This window comes from Globicephala melas, chromosome 7, assembly GCF_963455315.2.
Source record: "Globicephala melas chromosome 7, mGloMel1.2, whole genome shotgun sequence".
In the NCBI taxonomy this organism is placed as follows: domain Eukaryota; kingdom Metazoa; phylum Chordata; class Mammalia; order Artiodactyla; family Delphinidae; genus Globicephala; species Globicephala melas.
Genome location: NC_083320.1, coordinates 63927536 through 63939701, shown reverse-complemented (window position 1 = coordinate 63939701; position 12166 = coordinate 63927536). Strand labels below are relative to the sequence as shown.

The window sequence follows — 12166 nt, the reverse complement described above, 5'->3', positions numbered from 1 at the left end:
ATTTTAAAGGGTAAGAAGGAGGGTGGATGCAGTCTAAAAATGGACCACGTGCTCTCTTGTCTTATTCATGGTCATGCGGCACCCTCCTATTCTAGAACAATATATTTTTACATAAGGCAGAAGTATACCTAGCATTGCAGTGTTTTGATTGTTTGCTTTGAGGCTCCTTTGCTTTCGTATTTGACTTAATAAGTATTTGGTGTTTGAGCAGAGTTGATTATCTCTCCCTTTAAAGATCTGAATAGTATCTTCAATGGAACACTGAGAAAGCGCTAGTGAAGTGGGTTAAGAAAATAGCTAAGCTAATTAGGCCTGTGTTCAAACACTTGGCTCCGCTCATACCAGAGTGACATTAAACAAGAAGCTGGCTCTCCCAAGGTCATGGTTTTCTTATTATTAAAATGAAGGTAATAACATAAAACAAAGTGGGTTTTGACTATGATTATAGATAATAAATGCAAGAAAATTAGCATACAGTAGGCATTCAATAAATGTTGGCATTTGTTACAAATTGTAGCGAACACTTACTGAGTGCCTACCTTTTAAAGTACCATTCTAAGCACTTTCTATGCACTGATTCATTTAAACCTCAGTGCAATTCTGTGATTCAGGTACTGTTGTTGTCACCGTTTTGCACATGGAACTTAGCTTACGTCACAGCAAGCAGCTGAGTCAGTATTTAAACCCATCCCATTCACTTAACCATCACACAATACCACCTGTCATATAAACAGAGCAGACTTTTAGCAGACGCTAGAACCAGCAGGTGGATCCAGTGCGACCCACTCATGCCTCTGTCCATATCCCTCACTCCCACTTTTCACATCTGGCCATGCTGAGGGCCATATTTTAGTCACTTGGCTTTACCCAGAAATCCCTCCATAATATGAATAGTGAGAAGAGAGAATTATACCCCTCATTATGAAGGGTTATATAAATACAGCTTGGGACCCAAGGGTCAGATCAGCTGGAAACAGCTTCTGATTGGCTTCTAGTCTGTTATGCAGACAGGTCTGATCAGATGCAGCCGGTCTTAGAGTGGTCACGAGTCGTAAAGGAAAGGGATGAGGCTCATGTCTAGAAAGCCCAGCTCTGCCACTAATTAGCTGAGTGTCTTTGCACCACGGCTTCAGTCCTCTGGATCCTTCTTCATCCTTGGAAATTAAAGATGTTGCCCTACATCTTAGATCTCATGGCTACTCAGGAGCTAAACCTAACCCTCAGGTGGGCTTTGGCTTTAGCTGTTTGACCTGCACAAAGTTTTGTTTTGTTTAATTGAATTCTATAATATAAATTCAAAAGGTTTCACCTAAAAATCTGTGTTTCTGTCTTCCCTTGAGAACCTGAAGTCATGGCATTTTTGAGCCTGTTTTTCCTTATGGCATCATTGGAAGCTCACGTCTGTGGGGCAGACGTGAGCTGTGGCTGCCCGCTTCAGATGGGACATGTGCTCACCAGTTGAGCATGGCTCTACCACTCCCTGCTGTCTCACACCCAGTCTGCTTCCTCTCTTACCCTACTTGCCTAGTCTTATAGGAATATAGGTTTGCAATCCTAGGACCAGCTCTGATGTTTATTTGTTCATTCATTTATTACTTTTTTATTTGATCAATGTCTGTTCAATGCTTACTTACTTGCCATTCTGTATATTGTGCTTATAGCCTAAATACAAAGTTTTCTTTCTAAATGACAGCATTTCTGCCTACATTTCTCAGAGTCTGATTAATTTCCATTGTTTCTAAAGTGTTCTTTCTTCTTCTTATCCACCTAGGAGCCTGCAGTTTGCTAAGCAGCAGCTTCTCCTGGCATGAGACACTGCAGATCTTCTCACCAGACAGGCTGAGACTATGCTCTGTGCCCTGCACCTGGAGTAAGAAGAAGAACAAGCAAGGTTGGTCCAACAGGTGGGAGAAGGACGCACTGCTCAGTTAGGTAGGCCACCACACCATCACTGTGGAAAAATAATAGCAATTCTGTAAAATCAGACATCAACATCTAAGAACTCATGAGTAGAGAAAAAAATTTATTTTTCTTTTATTAATATTTAGCTACTATGATTCATAAAATAACCTTACCATAAATGCATTGTTCCTGAATGATACAGGAGGAAAAAACTGATAGCTAAAAGAGGTGTCTTTTTTAAAAAATTCATATTCACAAGTGTCCATGAAACCTTTGACTGATTTTAATGATAGCCTCTTTTAAAATGAAATAGTAAGGAACTAAAGTATGCCTTAGGTGGCCTGAGACAATGCCTATTTAAAAACCCATTTCTCCAAGGTCATAGCTAATGGATTCTTGAATTTTCTTTGCTGAAATAACCTTGTCCCACAGGCAATTGTACTTCAATTATTTCTCATTTTGCTTGAAAATAGTAGTATGTCATATAGGAAATGATGGTATAGTTATAAAAAGTGTCTAAAGTAACACTCATTAAAACGTTTTTATTTAAAATGATAAAAGGCAAAGACAAACACTCAGAATATTCCTCTATACACCAACTTTTTGCTCTAAATGATACACTAAGTTTATAAAAATGATCGCAGCCTTCCTGGAGTGTGGCTCGGGAAGTGAAGCACCACACTGACAAGAGGTAACTTGAACCATACTTTTATCTTTCCCACCATCACCTCTGTGATTTGGGCCAATAACTTAATCCCTCTAAACTACAGTTTCCTGGCCCATGAAGTGGACAGTTAAGTGCCTTCTAAATACCAGGTTCATTGGGTAGTAGAGTCATTTTCAATAAATAAATAAATACCAGGTTCAGTCTGACAATAAAGCACAACTGTGAGTGGAGGGCAAGGAGGTAGCTCTGAGCTAATTCTCTGCAAGGTAATTTGTCAAAAGTAAATTCAACAAAATGCCCATTCACCAGAGTCCTCTCTTCTTTTCAATATTTACAAAGTTTACAGCACTGTGCATTGGTTATGTTGGTTTTCGCCACATTTGGAGATTCCTGTGAGGCTTTAGTTGAGAGTTTCCCAATTGCTAACAGCATTGGAAGGAATACCCAGTTCATCTTTGCCTTGCCCCCCCTCCCCATGGTGTGGAGAGAGGATCCCCTGATAAGGAGCGAGGGAGAGGCGTCAGCACCCAGCCAAAAAGGGCCTCGGCAGAGACATGACATTATCACCATAAGGATTCTCCAAATTCAAGACAAAGAGATTCAGTATTTAAATATATTAGGTTGATTAACCATTTTTGAGAGCTGTTTCATGGAATTAGCCTGCTGACATGGTCCTTCCTCTTAGAGATCTTATAGTTCAATGGAGGAAAACAACTAAAACCAAAACAGAAAATGAGTAAATAATATAATTAAGAATTGGGATAAGCACTATGGAAAACAAAAGGGATGCTAAGGCAGTGGAGAGCTAGAACTTGCTTCCTAAAGGGTGATTATGGGAGGTGTGAGTGTCAAGGGTTCCATTCCCTTCCCTTTCCTGGTATGTGATAGGATTGCATTGCCTTGGTCTCCGTGGGGTTCCATGGGGTATAGGATCTGACCTGGCTCATCAGTTGTGTCTAGAAATGATATGTGTCACATCCACACTGGAGCATCTAAGTGTTGTTGCTCTTCCTTGTGGCAATCTGACAAGTGTTGTGGTCCAAGACGTGGTTGCTCCGTTAACCTGGAACTTGTGTGAGTTCCAAGAACAGAGTGCCTTCAACCAACCTACAATATGGCTGGATTATAGTAAATCAGGAAAAAGTAGTGAATAATCTTTAGAGTTCCTTCTACTCGCTCAACTCTTGCCTGTTCTGGCTCTGAGGCTATTCTCATATTTATATTCCGGGCAATGCTTTAAGATAGATTAAGTAGCTTGACTCTAAATGCCTTTGATTTGTTTACACAAATCAAACTCTCATGTTTTATCTCTCGCCTCTGGATTATGACCATTTTTATCAAGAACTTGGCATGTGGGTTATTGATATGATAATGCAATCCTAATGCTGTCTCAGAAGGTGAGGGCCTCTATCCTTTCAGTCAACACTGAGGTGCACTTGTTTATATAGGCCATTCATAGCGGAGCTGAGACTTGGGATGAGAAGCCCCCAGCATTTTGCATTTGAATAATATGTAATATTGTGCAATTTTTAAGCTCTCAGCCTTTCATATCAATTTCTAATATTCCAGCAACAGAATCTAGGGAAAAACCCACATTTTCACAGGACTTGTCACAGCCCATTTAATGTATATGTAAGAGAGATTGTCTTTTGCACTGAAGATCTTTTTTGAAACCAAAATGAGAACCCCTTAGCGAAAAACAAATTGCATGAGATGCAGTTTATCTTCTTTGGAAGCAAAAAAGAGCTGAGTCAACCCTCCTGGGATTTGACAACTTAGGTATTTCTTTATCCCTGACACTGCTCAGATATATCTATCTATCTATCTATCTATATCTATCTATATCTGTCTGTATCTATAGATAGATATATCTATCTATATCTATCTATAACTGCCTTTACTGAAGTTTGGTGGACTTAGAGGAAGTACATCCATCTGATATTACAGTCATTCTTGTACAGTGTTTAAAATCTTAAGGATTTTTATTGAGGTGAATGAAATCCTGCCTAAGAAAAAGTTGAAGAAGGGAAGGGAAGTGGCTCTAGAATAAAAACAGGGTCCTTAATGTAGTTCAGGCTCAGTGCTAAGTGCTTTCATTTGTATTATTACCCCCATACCATGGAGGCAGTAGCCCAGAAAGGTTATGATCACCCAGCCAATGACTGGCAGACCAAAGAAGGAACAGAGGTCTTCTCCCTCTCAAGACCCTTCTCTTTCCTCTCGACCGCTAGAGAGGAAAAAGTCTAGAGTGTAAAAGTCTACCTTTACCATCGCCATAATTAAATGTAAAATGGCCATGTCCTGCATTTCTGTAATCTCCAGAGTTGTCCTCTAAAAGGTAAACACTAGATGACTCCTGATTTATTACATTTATTACATATCTAGGTTCAGAAGAGCTTTTAAACAGAGCTGGTTGTAATAAGCTGTGCTCCACTAATTGCACATCTTCCCTTTGTTCGGCCTCATCCTGTATAATTAGCACCGTCTTAAAAATAGACGTTTTCTGTGACATTAAAATTCTTACACAGCACACCCTCTAATTATTTCATGTCTTCACATTACGGACTAAGATACTCATGATGGAGGGGGTAATTCTGTTTGTTATTTAATTAGTTATGGAGGAGTTCAGGAAAACCAAGAAAAAAAAGATTATTGAAATAATTTCTACTTGGCTCTCAGATTTTTTCTCACAGCCTTACTCCCTCCTGGCTTCAGACCTCATCATTTTTGGTACCAGTGTTAGTTATGCCTAGGATCTCTTTCTATTAAAAACTTAACTATCCTTCAAGATCTACTCAAAATCCCCTCCTCTGCAGGCCTTTCCAGATGTCCACCATTAAAATTAAGCTCCATCTTCCATACCACAGGGCACTAATCTTATAGCATCTAGCTGCTTTGTATTATAGGGATGGGAAGTAGGGCAGACATGGCTGGTGACTTACTCAGATTTCTTCCTGGGCATATAACTAGACAGCATGTCCTTGCCTACCTTATGAGTTGGGTGTGATCAGAGGATGAATTTCTAGTAATGGAATACAAGTGGAAGTGACATGTTTCCTTTTGGGGCCAGGATTTTTAGGAGGTAGGTTGCTCCATGCTTGCTGTCCCCTGTTGACATCTGCATGAGAGAAGACTGATGCCCTCAGAGATGGAGGGAGCTGGGGCTCCTGGGTCACCAGGTGGAAAGCTTTCTGACCAAACAGGAACAGCCTCATTAGGCTGAACAAGAAATAACCACCTATAATGTTAAGCTTGGAAATTTAGGGTTTATTTGTTACATCAGCTAGTGTGGACATACCTACCACCGTGTGTGCATGTTTGTAAGCGTGTGTCTGTGTGTGTGTGACTCCCTCTATTTCAGAAGCCTCAAAAGGACTGGAACAACAACAACGAAAAAAATCACCCTTCGCTGTGAGCAAAGTTAAACTAAATAGATGCCTTATTTGGAAATGGAGCAGATGGTCATCAAAATGAAGAGTGGAGGGGTCTCTAAAACATCTCTAGTATCGGGAATGCCATTTTCTCATTTACAAGAAGCTGTCTAGAATTTTGAAAATAATCTCATAGGTGACCAATTTAGGGTAGAGAATGAAAGGGATACCCAGGTAGTTCCTATATTAAAATGTGTCCTAGTTCATTACTCATTCAAACATTCATCATTCTTTCCATCAACAAGTAGGTTATTCAACACATTCTATATGCCAGGCAGTCCTCTAACAGTTCTGATCAATCACAGGCTTGCCCCCAGCTCACTCCAAATACACAGTCCACATAGCCAGCAAGTCATCACACTACTGAAGTTGGACTCAGCTTCCCACCCAGGTTTTCAGGTTCCTCGTCTATAAGAGAGAATAATAATATTATCTACTTCTCAGATTGTGTTGTAGTGTTAATTAGACAATTATTTAAATATAATGACTGTAAAATTTTTAGCACTGTGCTTCACACTTGAACTTGATAAGCATTCAATAAATCCTAGCTGCTATTATTCCTATGAATTTAGATTAATACTATAAGATTGTGTAACCAAAAATTCTGACCAGACAGAGAGGGTGTGTGGAATACAGTTTCCCTTTAGAAGTGATTCCTGATACGAGAGTTGAGAGGTTGGGAATAATGTTCCACATTTTAAAAAATAAAAACAGTATGTGCAAAGGACCGGTGATGAAGCATTTTTGAGGAACTGAAAAAAGTAAGAGTAACGGAGTACGGAGAGCAAGGAGGAAAGTGCTGCAGGATGAGACCATGCAGAGCCTTGGGAACCACCATGTAGCCACGCTAAGAACTTGGCCTTCTTCCTAGCACAAGAGAAGGTCATTGAATGGTTTCAAACGGGTAGTGGCCAAGAATGATAAGATCATCTTTATTTTTTAGAAAGATCATTGTGGCTGGAATGCAGAGGTAGACCACTTGATAAGTTACCATTGGAGTCAAGATAAGGAATGCCCATAGGTTGGACATGGCAGTGACAGTGGAGATGGAGAGAGGTTATAAGGTATGAAAAATTTCTGAAGCGACATTGACAGGACATGATGATGGATTAAGTACAGAACTGAGGGGGAGAGAACTGTTAAGAATGGCTCCTGGTCTTTCAGATAGATACGGGCACATTTCACAGAGATAGAGAACCCTAAAAGAGGATCAGGGGTGAAAGATCATGAACTTACCTTTGTTCATGCTGCATTCAGGTGCCCCTCAGATATCCAAGAATACACACCAAGTACACAGTTGGATGTATGGGTCTGGAGCTCCTTAGACACGTCTGAGCTAGAGTGTGAATTTATGAATTATTGGCATATAGATAACAACTGAGGCCAAGAGCAGGAGAAATTTGCTTAGAAAATGGGCAAAACTTAAACTGAGAAGAAAAGAGGGCCTAGGACCCAGGCTGGAGGAACCTGTTAGCAAAGGAGGCTATATTAAGCAGGGTTCTCAAGACAAACAGAACAATAGGATGTGTGTGTATTAGAAGAGTGGTATAAGGAATTGGCTTAAGTGATTGTGGAAGCTTTGTAAGTCCAAAATCTGATAGGGGAAGCCAGCAGGATGGAGACTCAGGAAAGATTTGCAGTTTGAGTCTGAAGACAGTCTGCTGAAAAACAAGGATCAGTCAACATTGTAGATCAAGTCCAAAAGCAAGTCTGCTGGAGAATTCCCTCTGGCTCGAGGAAGATCAGCCTTTTGTCCTATTCAGGACTTCATCTAATTGAATGAGCCCCACCCCTCCATACACACACACACACACACACACACACACACACACACACACACACACACGTGCACACTATGGGCAACAGTCTGCTTTACTCAAAGTCCACTGATTTAAATGTAAGTCACATCCAAAACACCCTCACAGGAACATCCAGAATAACGTTTCACCAAATATCTGGGCACCATGGTCCAGCCACGTTGACCCATAAAATTAATCATCACAGAGATATACAAGAAAAGCAGACATAGTGATTGTTTCTCAGGCTCTGTAGTAGTTGCTAGGAACACAGTCTACATCATGGCTTACAGTCTGAGCCCAGGGGCCAGACAGCTGGGTTTAAATCCTAACTTTGCTTTTTACTTACCCTATGGCCTTAGGCAAGTTATTCAAGGACTCCATGACTTATCTTTAAAATGGGCACAGAATTACCCACCTCTGATGGTTGTAAAAACTGAATCAGTTAAAAAACATAAAGGGCTTAGAAAACTGACTGAACATAGTAAGTGCTCAATAAGCATTTGCTCTTATTTTTAAGGCAGACGTGGTCTTTTTCCCATGAAGTGACAGGAAGCATCACAAGCAGACAACAGTGTAAGGAAGGCAAATGCAGCAGAAACCCTGACCTCATCTCAGATGAGGGCCTGATCTATAGAAGGAGGAGATGGCTGTCCCACTTCAGTGCTTCAGAGAATTCTGGAACTTGCCCATCCTTTTTTCTCCATGTGAAGATACCTGCCACGTGAATGGCTTGTGAACTTGTGGAATAAGCCCCTCCTTCACTCTTTCCTGATAAGGCCCTAAACGACACTGTGTTAAAATACAGATGTTACCTAAAGCTGTGTCATTATCAGCCTCAATAGCTTGAGGTGGATTCCTTCTTGGATAAACTACTCAGGTTCTAATGGAACATTGTCTTTGTTCAACTGAGGCAGGACTGAGGAGGCTCTTGGAAGCTAGGAAGTAGCTGGGGAGACAGAAGAAGACAGATGGGAAGGAAAGGGGAGGGAAGGAACAAGGAGGGTGTTAAGAGAAAGTCAGAGGACGGCAGAACCCTTCTTGTTACCCACACCTGGAATTTCCCCTGGTGTTCACTCTCCTCCAGGCCTGTGCCCGTTCATGCCTGGGGACCCTTGAAATATTTTCCCAAATCCTTTACCTCCTTGCTTTAAATAAGTATTAATTTTAAGGTTTGTGTTTTATTTTTTCCCTACTATGGACCAAAGTAGTTTTCCAGAGAGAGGCTACCAGTAGAAGACAAGCGTGTTGCTAATTCCACATTATCATATTCAGAGTACAATGTAAATACTTGTTCCCTTAGGACACGCTTTTCATTTCCACTTCTGAACGGCAATCACCCCTTTTCTCTGCCCTACCCAGGGCGGTTGTTCAGGAAGCAGAGCCCCCTTGACCCCAGCCCCTGTAGCAACTGGAGAAATGGTGACTGTGCATTTGCCCCTCCGTCTTAGTCCCAGGCTTGGGCAGAGGGTCTGTGCAATAGCACTTGGATCCACTCTCTAATCTCTTTAGACGGTGCTGAGGTGTTCGATGTATTACCCTGCTTGTAATTCAGTATCCACTGTGAGGGAGCACGTTGTTTTATTTTTCTTTCTAAATGAAATACTGATAAAGATCTTGTGCCGTGACTAATTCAGAGCTCATTTCCTACCTTTTGCCTGTGATTCCTTCTGTTTCAGTCCTGCAAGCTAAGGCTTAATTTAGGCACTTCTCTCTCTCTTTTTTTTCCCCCCATTTATTTATTTATTTATTTATTTATTTATTTATTTATTTTTGGCTGTGTTGGGTCTTGGTTGCTGGGCACGGACTTTCTCCAGTTGTGGTGAGTGGGGGCTACTCACTGCAGTGGCTTCTCTTGCTGCGAAGCACGGGCTCTAGGCACGCGGGCTTCAGGAGTTATGGCACATGGGCTTCGGTAGTTGTGGCTCACGGGCTCTAGGGTGCAGGCTCAGTAGTTGTGGCGCACGGGCTTAGTTGTTCCGCGGCACGTGGGATCTTCCGGACCAGGACTCGAACCCGTGTCCCCTGCATTGGCAGGCGGATTCTTAACCACTGCGCCACCAGGGAAGCAAGCCCCTAGGCACTTCTTTTTATTTAGACAGAGGTTGGGGCCCTGCAGTTTCCCTCAAGATGGGCTTTTCTGAATGTTCTTCAGCTGGGCAGAGTTGCAGGCCCACCTGCATTTGGTTCCTACATTTCTCAGTCACATTCCCTGAGTGGCATGGCCTCAGTCACACAGCTGGGAATGGGTCGTCCCTTGACTCCCAGGCTTGTGCTCTGCCCACTCTACCAGTCTGCCCTCCAGGGCTCACAACACGCTCCTCTCATGCCTGAAAACCAGTGAGGTTTTCCCTTAGGCCCCCAGAGCCCTGGGAAAAGGAACTGGCAGGAAGGGCAGGAGCCAGTGTCCTACGGTCATTGATGGTTCTCTTCCAGAACAGCTCCCCAGGCAGCTGAGCCAGAGCTGAGGAAGAGGAGACCCAGGAGATACCGGGGTATCTACATTCTAGCTCAGGGGCCTGTTGCTTCTCTCTGCCCCTGTGGAGGTCTCTGAGTCCCAAACCCGCAAAGAACCTCAAGGAAACTGATTAGGAGATGCCCTGTCAGGAATGAGGTGAGGGTAAGGAAGGAGGTGCTGGTCTGCTACAAAGTGAGGCTCAGAGAAGGGATGAAGTTCAGGGACGGGGTGAGAGTCAGGGATGCCGGTAGCACACAGAAATATTGGTCAGTAAAGCACATGGTTTTACACTGTCGTCTACCAAGTGTCCTCCACACCAAAACGACCATGCTAGACATTCAGAGGCACAACCCCAGGCCCCGAGGACACTGACCTTGACAAAATATACAGAAGTCAAGATTCGGACACCAACACAATTTGTGCCTCTTTCCTGTGCCCGGTGCCTCACAGGTCATCTCAATTATTGCTCAAGACAGCGCTGCAAGTAGGTGTTTGCTCATTCACCTGACAATTGAGGACAGCTGAGGAAATGAGGCTCCCGAGAGTGAGGTACACGGAACGACACAGATGATGCTTTCAGGAAGCAGGATGCAAGATGGTCCATTTAGTCACAGAGAACAAAACAGGCTGTACTGCTTCTGCTCCTAAAGGCTGAGCACATGGTCAGCTGGGAATCTGATGAGCTCCTCAGCCGCTGTGTTCCTGGCCACAGGTGCCCTCAGTCCCCCCAGACTAGGGGGCTGGATTGGCCTAGACTGGCACCCAGGGGAGACTGAGTGCGCGACAAGAAACAAGCAACGCCTGCCACGCGCAGATGGTGGCTGAGGAGCCGGGAGGCAGGCATATGTTCTGTAAATAGCGCTCACCCTGCCCTCTCTCTGGCTACAGACCTGGCCCTTCCCCTTCACTGCAGGGCTGCTGCCCAGGAGTTGGCTTTTCTGATGCTGTGTTTGTTTATGGCCTTGGATGCACTGTAACCAAAGTCCGTCTCAAGCTGAGCCTCAGGCACTGAGCAGACTGGAATGGAAAGTGGGACATTATACAATTCCTAGGTTAAAAAGAAAGAGAAGTCCCCAAGGGCAGAAGTTGGGTCAGGACTGGCCATATCATGGGGTTGCCCTGTCTGTGGCAGGGATTCTCAGTGGATTTCACTTAGCCCTGGAGAGACAGCACAAACGGATCCTTGAGCACAGAAAAGGCATCTCCAGGAAGCAAAGGTGTCACAGCCCAGAGTGGTTGCTCTCTCCGCTGCCCTCCTCGAGTAGCTTTGCTCTTAGCTCTCTACTGCATTTATGATGAAGGACTGATTTCCTGGTCACCTCAACACTTATTCAGCTATGTGCAAGGCCCCATACTTACTCACAGCCTGTGACATGTCCGATGCACCTTTGGTTCCCTGGCACCCAGCCCAGAGCCAGAAAGTAGTGGGTGCTCTATAGATGTTGGTCAGATAAATGAGCATAAACCATGTAGTTCCAGGATTTGTAAAATGCCCTATGATATGAAATGGTCAACAAATCCTCCTTCGCCAATAAAATCTACCTGAGATCACATAAATGGCTTCTCATAACTTCCTAATAGCACAGGATATCCCTTGGACCCTAGTGAAGTAAGTCCAGTGTATGATGAACTGCCTTATAAATTAATGAACACCACCCTTTAGAAAAATGGTCTATTTCATTTGAAATGGCCAGAAATATGAAAGGCAGTGGTCACATAGTTGATGTGAAAGTTACCATAGTGGTTCCTGCTATCTTTTCTGTTACAGTCCACACAGGAGATGAATTTCTCATGGGTCATGCACCCCCAACAGGAGAGCCAAACCACACCCCTTCTTTGTCTTGCGGGAAAGTAAATCCAAAGGCAAGTGAGTAAAATCAGTGTCTTTACGAGAATAAACTTGAATCTGCTC

At 43.2% G+C, this 12166-nt stretch overlaps 1 protein-coding gene across 11 annotated transcripts in view; it reads left to right on the top strand.

The window, feature by feature from the left end:
- The window catches only part of B3GALT1 (beta-1,3-galactosyltransferase 1), a 600252-nt gene that overhangs the window by 554841 nt on the left and 33245 nt on the right, over nt 1-12166 (top strand). For 6 of the 11 annotated variants that reach the window (XM_060302308.1, XM_060302309.1, XM_060302305.1 and 3 more), the window contains one exon: nt 1772-1932. The gene's annotated coding sequence lies outside the window, so the exon portion shown is untranslated. Of the gene's footprint in view, nt 1-1771; nt 1933-12101; nt 12122-12166 lie in introns of those variants that run through there. The other 5 variants (XM_060302311.1, XM_060302307.1, XM_060302314.1 and 2 more) reach the window with 3 other exon arrangements.